Source organism: Scleropages formosus, chromosome 17 (assembly GCF_900964775.1).
Source record: "Scleropages formosus chromosome 17, fSclFor1.1, whole genome shotgun sequence".
In the NCBI taxonomy this organism is placed as follows: Eukaryota; Metazoa; Chordata; class Actinopteri; order Osteoglossiformes; family Osteoglossidae; genus Scleropages; species Scleropages formosus.
The window spans coordinates 27,127,457-27,140,673 of record NC_041822.1 but is presented as its reverse complement, the minus strand read 5'-3'; positions in this window follow the sequence as shown (position 1 = coordinate 27,140,673).

Genomic DNA, 13,217 nt, shown 5'->3' with positions numbered 1-13,217 from the left:
CCAGTTTGTCTCATCCTGAAACATAACAGGCAGTGTGTGCAGTGGCACGTGCAGCACACAGTGTCCCTGTGCTGCGCTTGTGTTTGATTTCCCTTTATGAAAGACAATATTACTGTCAGTGTCGCTCTTTCACAAAGTTGCCAGTCTTTTTGGTGAAGGGTTACACTGTGTAACATGAACCTTTCATGTTTCAATATTCACTATCTGTGCCATTAATTCATGAAGTCATTGTTTCGTTCAAGAAACATAGATTTTGTTTTTTAAACTTTTTAACTAACGGATATGATATTTCATGTACACTGATAAGGAAACTGAACAACTGGACACTGGAAACTGGAAACTGATAAGAAACATGTCTTTGTTTGTGTTTCAGACCCGCGAAACCATTACTGGGCATTTGGGATAATTTTGCAGTAAAATCTGGGGCAAATATTGTTAGACAGGATGATGTGAAAGCTGCGAAACGCAATCCTCTATGAAATGTGGAACTTTTTTAGATATGGAACTGCTATATTGCCCCCCTTTCCAAACGGGGGGGAGGGGGATCGAACCGCGGCCCCTAAACGCGCCAGTTTGTCGCGAGAAAATCCATTTTTAAATAATTATTCCATACTTCCAGAAATTATTTCAGTGTGTGATTGATGGCATTCCGTAAATCCACATCGAACACACGCGCGTGTATGGATTCGTAATAAAAGCAAAGAGATGCATTTTATAATTGTTTGCCAACACACACACACCATCTGAACCACTTCTCCCATGTGGGGGGTCACAGGAAGCCGGAGCCTAACCCAACAACACAGAGCGTAAGGCTGGAGCGGGAGGAGATACACCCAGGACAGGACACCAGTCCCTCGCAAGGCACCCCAAGTGGGACTCAAACCCCAGACCCACCGGAGAGTAGGACCCAGTCAAACCCACTGCGCCACCTCGTCCCCTGTTCACCACTGTTGTCCTAGTAATAAACAGCAGAGTAAACTGAACGGACGCGTTTTCCTCTGCGCTCCAGCCACGCGGACACACAGCTGCGCTCCAGTATTACAGTATGAATGATATTTTACAATATTCGTTTTTTCATCGATATTTACCCACATTTCTGGGCTTATTTATTGTGCTTTGCGCTGCAGGCCACGGAAACACGGCTGTAGACAGAGTTTAGGTGTACAGTAAATTTCACGGGAATGAGGAAAGGTGTGTGACGTGTACTGGATACCTAATGACTGACTACAGAATTTATCACTGATTTACACCATTTCTTCTACATTCCTGCCATTAGTTGGCACGTCTCTCCAAAGATGATGCGACACGCAAGTATTTACCAGTTAATTTACACGGCCAGGTGAGTTTCCTGGAGCCACTTGAAATGAAGCCCCAGTACATTTACATTTACATTTATTCATTTAGCTAACATTTTTCTCCCTTGCGACTTACAATGTTAAGGTTACAATTATTTACCCATTTACAGAGCTGGGTAACTTTACTGGAGCAATTTGGGGTAAGTACCTTGTTCAAGGCTACTGCAGCTGGAGGTGGGATTTGAACATGCGACCAGCTGTCCCATCATTGTAAGAGTCAAAGTGACTGTGCGCTACAATCAGTGTCTGCATCCAAATGTCTCCTTCTGTTGATGCGATGAACTCTTTGCATTGTTTCTTGTGGAGAAAAGATTCTGCTAAATGAGCAAAATAAATGTTTTCACTGCATCTCCACTTCCTGCCATTGAGTGAATTAACACACACACACACACACATTTTCTGAACCGCTAGTCCCATACGGGGTCACGGGGGAACCGGAGCCTACCCGGTAACACAGGGCGTAAGGCTGGAGGGGGAGGGGACACACCCAGGACGGGACGCCAGTCCGTCACAAGGCACCCCAAGCGGGACTCGAACCCCAGACCCACCGGACAGCAGGACTGCGGTCCAACCCACTGCGCCACCGCACCCCCTCATCCTGAATTAACATCAATGTAGAATAAAGTTGAACATATTTAAGCAGGGGTACGGTGGTGCGGTGGGGTGGGCCAGGTTCTGCTCTCCAGTGGGCCTGGGGTTCGAGTCCCGCTTGGGACGCCTTGCGGTGGACCGGTGTCCTGTCCGGGGTGCGTCCCCTCTCCTTCTGGCCTTCTGCCCTGTATTGCTGGGTTAGGATCCTGGGACAAGCGGTTTCAGGTGGCGTGTGTGTGTACAATATTTTGTTCCATTTTTGCGAATGATGATCCATTGCCAGAAGGTTGTTGTGCCCAAGGTTCCACAGCCACTACGATGCTGTGTACAGTAGTGCTCATTCTCTCAACGTATTATTTGCCGTTTTTGAGGCACAAAAGGCTCCAGGAAAAATTACCCCGCGGTAAAAAGGGTAAATCGGTGTCAATAGCTCAGGGCACAAACCTTAAGAAAGGTCTTGTGGAAAAGTGTGACATCAGTGAGTAACAGTGCTGACATCGCCGCCCGGTAGAGACTCAAGACTGTGCTCTTCGTTCTTCATGTTCGTTGTAGCCTAACTGACAAAATGTAACGTTGAATTTAAAGAATGTGAATGAATTTTTGCATGAGAAACAACCGCGCATCGATACTGTTAGCTTTGCTAGCGGTTCAGAACATTGCAAAGTCTCTTTCGAATCAGAGTTTTCTTTTCCGCGTAATATTTTTATGCAGGCAGCTTTCGTACGAACACACGGCAGCGGTCGCCGCACAACATGCGTTGTCACAATGTCACGGCGAGCGCGCGACGCCGCTAGGGGGCACAAGACACTAGGCGCGCGTTTCCATAACGGGGGGAGCGGTGCGGTGCGGTGCGCCTTTTCTGTCTCGCGTCCTTCTCTGTCATTAATGAGTCCACGTGACACTTTTGAAATATGGTGATTCTACGAGCCGCTGGATGGTCGAGCAGTGTAATGTACAGTACAATAGTGTAAAACAGTGTAATGCACAGTGTACAATGATGCTTCCACGCACAGAACAAGGGCACAAGAGCAGATGTGAACCTGCTGATTGGGGCACAGACCACAAAAGGGAAAAGGATTAAGTATGACGTACATATATAAATATGCCCCAGGTGATGTCTTTTGTTTCACCGTTTGTTCCACCCAGTTTGCTGTGATCGATGTGGCAGCGGAAGCGTTTGTTCGCCACGAGGTACCGCGCGCGCGGACTTCAGCGGCTTCGGCCCCGGGGGTCCGCAGGTCCTTCCGAGCCGGTGCGGAGACACGGTGCCGGAGGCCCCCCGCATCCCCCAGGCCCCAGGCCACACGTCCGAATGTATCGTCGGCATGACCGCTGACTTGTTCCCTTTGTGTCCTTGTGGGCCACGGGATGGGGGGGGGGTTCGGGCACACTCCACCAGTTCACTTTTGAAAAGTTCTCTTTAAAAAGCTGCCTTTGCTTAAATTACTCTTTCTTGTCTCGTGTTTGTCCGGAACATTTTACACCGTGATGCATGAAGTCGAGCACTTTGCACCGCATATGTCGTCTGCGCCGGGGGGGGGGAGGTCATTAACCGCTGTGCCCCCCGCCGCCCCACAGCACACGAAGCGCACGCTCCGAGGATGAATGACCGAAACGACTGAGAGCTGAGAGGGAGGAGAGAAAGTTACGCGAACAAACAGCGGTGATGGAGGTAAGAGCGCGGCCCTCGCTAACGCGGTGGCGGAGGTGAGCTCCAGCAGGTCCAGGCGCGCCCCTCGTACCCGTAGCGGGACCCGCGGCAGGAGAAGCGAAAGCGTTCCATCAGCTTCCTCTCCGGGCAGGAAGCGGCGGCGGCTCAACCTTCCTGGTTGCCGTTTCCTCATGGGAAAGAGGTGCAGAAGAGGAACTTCTCTCCAGATGGTGTAAAAATAGCGCCGAGCTTCTTTTTTTTTTAGCAAATGCTTTCTACCGCTTCTACTTTCAGTTCTTTTTTAGCCAGTGGGCCGTGCGCCTTCTAATTTGGGCCCCAGAAGTGTAGCGCTTGCTCACGGTTCGAGGCCCAGCTGGTAGACGCTGACCTGGTGTGGCCGTGGACTGCAGTGGTACAGCACCGTTGAGCCCCCCCCCCCCCCCCCCCCCCCCCCCCCCCCCCCCCCCCCCGCACGCGCACATACACACACACACACACACACACACAATGAAGCACACGGTGCCCGTGATGAGGAAGCGCTGAGCTCGGGGCGCCGCGTGCAGCTCCCTGGAAACAGGGAAACACATTAAAATTGCGCCGTCATTATTTTAATGCATTTTAACTCGACATCACTTCGCCTCAATGTCAAAAACAAAAAAGTCTGCAGATGCAAGCAAAAGCATCATGGGAAAACGTTTGCTTTTACTGACTTATCCTTGTTTTGTCACTTGCTTTGTGTCTGCACCACAAATGCTGTACACGTGTGTGCGTGCGTGTGTGTGTGTGTGCCTGTTTACACGGTGGGTGTGTGTGTGTGAGCCTGTTTACATGGTGGGTGTGCGTCAGTGAGGATATTTTTAATAAAGTCTTTTTTGGTCTCTAGCACCTAGCATGTGCAGTGATTTTCTGCTGGCAGAAAAGGTCAAAGGTCACAATGTACAGCTCCCCCTCACCCCCCGTTTAGTTGCTGACCAGATCCTCGAACCTGGAACCCGAACCTACAGCCATGGGTCATTTTGTCTTATTGTAGTTCCCAGTCAGGTGCTTTGATGTGAACTTATTTTCATGATCGTTTTGTAAAGATCAGTTTCTGCAGCCTATCCAAGGCTCCTGCGCAAATCAGGTAATTCGTGGTAAACTGCGCAGCACTACGGTAAGTCTGCAGCAGCTGGGGAACAGCCAGAAGGGTTGTGACGAGCCTCGTTTGTCCTCCATCGCATCCGTATCGCGCCGCCTCTCCCGCGCATCCCGCTCTGGGTTCGTTACTTCTGCAGGCTCTGCAGTCCTCAGGCTTGAACCCGCAACCTTGCGACCACTTCCTGGCTCGCTGCTGTCGTCCAGCTGACAGAAGCGAAATGGAAAGTCACACAGCAGAAAGGGGAGAGAGGGAGGCGGCTGTGGCGCTCACCTTTCGACCTTCATCACCACAACCCTCAACATTAAAAATATTTACGCAAATTAAGTTCATTGTGCAATAGAGTGACGAGTGACAAGTTGAGAGGAAAATATAGTCATATGTAATACGTAACAATCTCTCCCGGAGATGAGTGACGGTGCCTTGGGCTCCCGTACACTCTACATTAATAAAGTATGATCATATTTTTATTTATTATTTTTTCATATGGGTCAGAAGGCTGATCTACGCTCACGACGCAGACGGTTGAGCTGCAGATCCTCTCCTCTCTTCTCCATTCCACTCCATTCCACTCCTCTCCGCTTCTCTTCCCTCCTCACCTCTCCATTCCACTCCCCTTCTCTCTTCACTCCTCTCCACTGCTCCTCACACTGATAATGCACATATTTTTAGATCCGCTTCCATTATCACACTGTCAGTCACATTAGTTATGCTTTTATCTCGTTAAAATTAATACAAAATCTATCGGAGATTCGTTACTCTCTTTTCACTGGCAGCTTATTCACGTTCTACGCTCGAAGCCAAAAATAAAACTGAAGTTGAAAAGGCAGGATGTTCTGAGTTGTGGTTTGGAGATGTGGCTCCTGGGTGCAGAGGGTTCCACCAGGGGCGTAGTGGAGAAGAAGCTCACCTGAGGGTTGCAGGTTCCAGACCCTGAGAGACTTGGGGAAACCAGTGAAAATTCAGCTGGCGAATATTCAACCTCTATTCAACCTCCATTCAACCTCCAGTCAACCTCCAGTCAACCTCCAGTCAACCTCCATTCGCTCGTGCCACCGGGGAAGCTGTTACACTTCATTACTGTGCAACGGCTCCAATACAGCCACAGAACTTTTAGTGTAAATGGATCAGAACCCAAGCAAGTGCTGAGTCAGCTGTGTGAAGTCAGAACGAAGCCCTGCCGTGATCCCATTTCTTGCTCCAGGCTAGGGGGGTGGGGGGGTCACAGCGTGGGGTACATGTTGCCCCCGGTGATCAGATGAGACTCCAGAGCTCAGCATGGCCTGAAGGTGGGTGTCTGCTGAAAGGGCTCAAGTGTGAAAGCGTCCAGTGAACACACAGACACACACAGACACACACACACACGCAGAGGCACACGCAGGCTCCTCGCGCTCTCGGCCGACGTGCAGGGATCCCGATGCGGAGAGCGGGCGGTTTCGTTTCCTCCATGGCTGCACGTTGAAAGAGGTTTATTCAAATTGAAATGAGAAGAAGCAAACGAAATGGTTTTACACGACTGAGAAAGTGAAATCCAAAGAGATGTGTGTGTCTTACGGGGAAGGTTAAATATAGTACAAGTGCTCTTAATCCAGTAACACGCTCCCTCCACACGACAATATCTGCAGTAAAATGACAAATCCTATTATTGTAATCGCATTACGCTATCATTGCATGCGTTCAGCTCTTAGCTGCTTAATTGCTTCCCTATTATAAATGTTACTCACTTCTGATGGTAATACAGTGTAAATATATTTCAAAACCGGAGGGCTTTATGGAATTCTTTATTAACCCCTTGGCTTGTTTTCACCAAATCAACCATGTTGTTCTTTTCTCTTTCAAAGCAAGACTCCATACTTAAAGGTCAAATGAGACTTTTTGAGCTGTTTCCCGCACAGCGCAAGCAACAGGAACACTGAGTAGCGCGCGGCCCACTGAACCACTAGCCGAGGCTGTGGCAGCGCCTCGCGTGGACCCCCGGGGGCCACCCCACCAGGAGGGGCCATCGGTTCCGTGAGGCTCCGCTTGCGCGAGCACATTCCTGGTGACCGTTGTGCCGGGCATTGCCACCTTGCACTTGAAGCACGCGGAGTGAATAACCTAGCTGTACAAATGGGTAAATCGTTGTAAACGACACTGCAAGCTGCTTTGGAGAACAGCGTCGGCTAAAAGAGGTATGCAAATGAAAAGGTAGAGTAAATGAAACGTCTGAAAAAGAGCAGAAAGCACGGTCTTGTTTCTGCCCTCGCCTCTCGGCGGTGGATTAATCTTGTCATCATTCAGCCCTAGAGAATTCCCTCCACTCTTCCAGACTCAAAACCCAGATGTTCAGGGATAATAAACTACTTTACACTATTCACTTGTGTCCTACCTGGATAGATGGATGGATGGATGGATGGATGGATGGATGGATGGATGGATGGATGGACGAATCCTATCATGGCCATGGGCATGACAGCAAATGGGAGCCGTTCTCCGTCGTACCCCTGAGATCACGTTCTGCTCCACGTTCTCAACACGACTAAGTCCCTCATGCGATGTGTCCCTTCTTTACTCACCTGGAACTGGCGTCCGGAAACTGGATATTTAATGTTGGATTCCTAACCCATGATCTCTGTAGAATTAACATGGTAAAGAGCAACAGAGCAAAAAGTCCGCTGCCGGCGACCAATGGCCGAACACGCATATGTCATTCAACTCGCAATTCCCGCAAAGCAACTCGTACCTTCGACACAAACACGTCTCATGCTGGAGCCTGTTTACCGATACGAACCGATGCGATGAGCCCACGAGGGGGACGTCTGAGAGTATGGATGTGGCTCACTGCTCCAGCTCGATACCTGTGTGCAGCGTACCGGTGAGTGACATGACTTGCTGCGAAAACAGTAACAATGATGACCACTTCTGGGTGAGGTTCAGGACGCCGAGCGCGGTACAGCCGCACCCGAAGATCCCGCAGACAGAGCAGGAGAAAGCCAGGTGGTCAGAGCGCAGTACGAGAGCAGGCAAGAGGCGTTTGCGTTCGGTCCGCGTCGACGCTCTGCTGCACCATCACAGCTGCACTCCCGCTGTTTTCCATTGAAAAGTGGGCTGTGAAGAAAGGGTGACGGAACGAGTTTGGTGCGGAAAGAGTGGAGCGCCCTAGGAGCAGCACAGGACACTTTGGCCCCTCAGGGGACCCAGGTGCTCGACACCATCATTGGGGAAAGTTATGTTTATTCCGCCTTCAAGGCAATGGCTGCGGGTTGTGCCAAGAGCGGCGCGGAGACACCCTGGAGGAGTACCCTGCCCCCGTTACCGTGGGGACAACGGATGAAACAATAACACAGCTGAGAAAGATTTCTACTTCTCGCAGAGGACAGAGAAGCCTGCTGATGTAGGACACTGGACAGAATTACAGTGCACACGCATGTGGTAACGTGCTTCTGTGACCACTCGTGTTCCTCCCGGAGGGGCCACGTTCCTATTGGATGGAGTGTGCTCTTCTCCAGCCGATCGTGTCCCTTTCAGAAAGGCCGTGCTCCTCTCCTCTCCGCTCCGCTCCAATCGGCCAAGTCTCGGACGGAACAAGCTCCTCCCCGACCAGTCGCGTTCCTCTTACGTGGATGACTCTTTTGAAGAGTCGTGCTCCTCCCAGATGGTCCACATTCCTCCCAGAGCTCAACCTGTTCTCAGAGCTTTCACAACTTTTATTGCAGCTCAGCGTGAACCGGATTTGAGGGCAAGTCCTTTCTTGACTGTAGACGAGTTAATAACGTGATTCTTTTTCACTCGCGGGCAACATTTACTCTCATGTATGAACGGTAACTGCAATAAATACCACATCCATGTACCAACAATGCATCCATTTTGAAGCACTTACCCTGGTAAGGCATGTGATGCCAACAGGCCATGCAGGATACACCACACTTTCCTTTCCACATCAAGTCTCAAACTGCCCCTGCAGGATCTCCAAGTGTACCCAGGTCACCTGACCTGTTACCACTCCAGTGTGTCCTGGATCGGCTCTGGGGTCTCCTCTCAGCGTGACTGGTGGACTCCTGGGGAGCGGTCATCTGGGGACATTCTGCCGGCACTGCAAGAAAAGTGACAGTACTTTCAGGTCCCCCACCTTCCACCGATGAGGTGAAAATTATGAAACCCCAACATCACGTAGTGCTTCCAGCATCTCTGGACAAATCAAGTCCACTGCAGAGATGCCTTGCTGGCGCAGTCACTTCTGCCAGAGAGAAGGACCCTGATGCTGCGGAGGCTGCTGGCACTGTCTTATGGGTGGATGGCCTGGTTCCTGAGTTCAGGGGTTCCTCAGAGAACTCCTTTCACCAGCCAGTGAGGTCAGCGGAGTCCTGCTCTTGCTGAGAACGGCCCAAGCGACATTCGGCTGTCCCATCGCGTATCGCCGGCAGTTTACCAGAACCTTTTCGAGAACGTCTGAAATTCTCTTTCTATGAAATCCCCAAACATTCTGTTACTCGGTTTTTGCTACTACAGCAACTTCTGCTGTTGCCTATTAGGTTGCTGGTACCTTCCCATAACTCTGAATGTAGCAGCGACCACGCTGCAGATGGGCATAAGTGACAACAGGGGCGACTTCATTTTGCTCCTTGCTCTCGCTCCTCGCTCTGGTCCCGGGTCATTGGCCCCTTTACTGTTACGGAGGGCGGTTAAATAGGTTAAGTGACGAGGAACAGGTGGGTGCTGGTCTTTCCTCCCTCCTGCCTTCTCTTTAAACTCGGTGCCTTCTTTTACTGTGGGGCTCCACCAGTGACAGGCACCGACTACCTTCCTCGCAGCAGGCTCCCTAATAGCAGTCTCGAACAGGGTCCATTTAGACTTCATGTTCCCAACACTGCTCAGGATACCAGAGAACTTTTCCTTGGGTGGTACTTAAACTTAAACTCTTAAAACCTCTCACCAGTCTGACTGCAGATTCTGTAAAGCGGTATTTAAGTCCGGATAAAGAGAGAGTCGTGTACATCCGTTTCTCCCATGTGGGTAGTGAGCCCAAAGGACTGCTCTGCGAAGTCTTTTCAGGCTGAGACTGGCTGGACTGTTTGGGTCACCTTGCTACTAGGATGGAGTAAAGACCCTTTTACTTTTTCTGTCATCACTTCAGTGCTTCTGCATCAGTGTTATGGCCCTGGATTCCAGCAGTTTTTCTTTGTTGAAACTCTCTCTCAGGGGGGTCCATTTGGGTCTAGTGTCATTTCCGAGGCTGCTCTTCAGCCGTTAAGTGTCTTTCTCTGTGTGTCATCGAGCTTTGACTGGTGACACCATCTACAGCTCAACTTCTCCAAAACAGAGATCCTTCACCTCCCAGCTGCTCCTTCCTCCTGTCGAGACTCTTCAATCTGGACAATTCGCTCATTTCGCCTTCCTCATCGTCTAAGAGCCTGGGAGTAACGATTGACTGAAGTCTGTCTTTTTCTCAACATATCGAGCCCACAATCCGGTCGTGCAGATACATCCTACGTAACATCCGCAGGATCCGCTCCATCTCAAAAAAAACTGTACGCAACTCCTGGTCCGGACCACGGCGATATCCCACCTGGACGACTGCAACTCTCTCCTCTCTGGCCTTGTAACCTCTCCGGCTGATACAGAATACCACGGTACGAGTTGCGTTTGACCTACCAAAACGTTCCTGTGTATCCTGTAATAGGCAGGGTGGCCTTGGTTACGAAAAATATACATAATATAGGTAAAAATAGTGCAGGCTGCATTTCATGCTATTCAGTGCGGTGTACACTTTATATTATTATACTGCATATTATTATCCCTTCATACTGTAGATGACAGCCTTGCTGTGCTGGAGGGGTGTCAGTGCCCCAGGGTTACAGACAGAGTTGGGTGGGGACTCCCAGGGCAAAATCGTCGAAGCTGAGGGGCCAAATAATAGACTCTCAAGCATTATGAGCTCTATGGCTGAGATGGTGTTGCTATGAGCCAGACCTACCAGTGTGGTGTTCTCTGGAGAGCACCTGCAGACAGATTCACGTGTGGAGAAGCTCTAAGGATTCTCTCGGCTCACGTGGTGACCGATCGCCTCAGACGGGAAACAGGAGGCCTTTCCCGTATTCCGTATTCGCATATTTCACGATGCCTCGATAACACCGTTTCAGGGATTCGACGGTCGGTCCATGAGCTCCAGGATGAAGCCAAACAGCCTCAGCGGCCTCTGCTCTCCAAAGCCCTCGGCATCATTGAGCTTTTGTGGGAAGGTGTGAATCACGGAGCACAGGGCCAATTTCACACTCCTCCATTGGCCATAGAACCACAGGTGTCCCTTTGTGAGCAGCATCTAGGACTTGAACCCAGTGCGGGCAAACTGAGAAAGGCGGCGGAAGGGCCCGAAGCAGCAGGAGAGCAGCCCTGTGGCTGGGAAACGGCCACTTGCTCGTCGGGTCGTGTCGCTAGGCATGTTTCACCGTGTCTGTTTTTGCATGTGAACAACAATACGTTGCCCAGACAACCAGAGACACATTCTATTGGTCGGGATGCGGGACGGCGGACCAATGGGACTCGACGTGTGCCGAGCAGCGTTTCGCCCACACGCAGTCGGCCGGAGGCAGTCGCTGTGTGTGGGGACAACAGCAGTCGCGATGAACAGGAGTGCAGCGAGGTACTTTACTGCACAGCACAGTACAGTGCAGTACCAAGCGGTAAAGGACAGCGCAGCTCAGAAAAACCGCAATACACAAGTGAACTCAAGTAAATAGACTCACTGATCCCTGCTGTAGGATCTGCGGCACCACTTCACCCTGGACACCGATCATTAAAAGGGTGACGGAGCAAAATGTCCAGCAGCACAGTGCAATTGGACATGGCTTCTGTGTGGAGCGTGGATGTCCTCCCTGTGTCCGTGCGGGTTTCGCGTGTTAAATGAACGAATGCCGTGCGACCTGCAGCTGTGCGCTGTGTGCGAGCTGCGGAAGAACGAGTCGGCCAGGCGAGCGTGCGAAGCACTTTGGAGAAGCTTTACGCTCGTTCATCTGCGCCGGAACGCTGGGTTTGCCTATTGGGCTTTGGGTTCGTGATCTTTGTGAAAATACTGCGTTAAAACTCAACTACTAATGCCTTCCTACAGCTGTGCTCATGTTCCGGAAAACTTCCTCAGATAAGCGACACTGTCAAGTCACAGAACTGGAGTCACACGGGATCGCACGTGTCCTGGGATGTGTCAAACGGACATGTCCCAGCATTCATTGCGTGTCCAGGTGTTCCCCGCGTGTCCCCTAGTGTTCTCCACGTGTCCCAGTTTTCACCGCGTGTCCCAGTGTTCATCACGTGTTCCGGTGTGCAGGTACTGCACTGCTCAGGTAACCGGAATGGCAAGCAGCGGGTTGTAGGTTCGGGTCTTCTCACTGCTCGCCGGTGCTCAGAACCCAGACAGCCATGAAAGGCTCTGCGCTCAGACATGACGCCGGGCGGCGCCGCCTGCTCCGCACGCCTGGCACCTTCCTCGACACGCTAATTTACCGTGCCGCTGCTGGCAGGCGCCTCGGCTCGGTCCCGGGACCACGTTCACGTCTTACTGTGGACGCCCAGTTTCCTCACCGCCTTAACTTGCACAGTCGAGACAAATACACCGCATCACAGAGAGCGAACAGTGCTCCTTCGTGTGCACGAGCCCCCGAGAGGGACGAAACGCAGTACTGTGAGCACGGCCCACCTGCTCTGACACTGACCGCTGTGGTATTTTCAGGAACGTAAGCTTTCCTGTGTTTGGGAATGTACTCGCAGACACAATGTATAGCAGAACACGTCGAGTTCCAGAGGTTCAATCCCCCCGCCGCTGTAGAGCCTTTCATCGTGGTACTCAGCCTGACGCAATAAGAATTACCCTGCTGCGGGCAGCACGGCGGCACAGCCAGTAGCGCTGCTGTCTCATAGTGCCTGGCTGGTGCGAGAGAACATGGATTCAATCCCTGCTCAGTCTGTGTCTGTGTGGGCTTCCTTCAGGTGCTCTGGTTTCCTTCCACACTCCAAAGACATGCTGTTCAGGTTCACCCATAGAGAGAGAGAGAGAGAGAGAGAGAGAGAGAGAGAGAGAGTGTGTGTGTGTTCTGCTGATGTACAGATGAGTGACCCATTGTAAGTAGTGCATCTAGCAGTGTAAGTCACTGCGGTGAATAAGGGGTGTGGGCTCATAACACTACATAGTATCTGTTGTAAGTCACTTTGGAGAAAAGCATCTGATAAGTGAATAAATGTACATGGGTAAATTAGTGTAAGGAGCTTAGTGTACAAACTTCATACTGTCAGTCACCTTTGGAGGGAAGTGTCTGGTAAATAAATTATCAGTAATAATAATGATGACAAAATAAAAAGCGGGAGCTGTATGAGTCCATTACATAATATGCATTATTTTGTATGAACAATAAAATTGTTTTTCTCACTCACTCACTGAGTGAATCACTGTGTTTCTCAGCTTCTGAAACAACTTTGTTCAGGTCCTCAAGGCCACTTTGGCTGAAACACCAAGCGC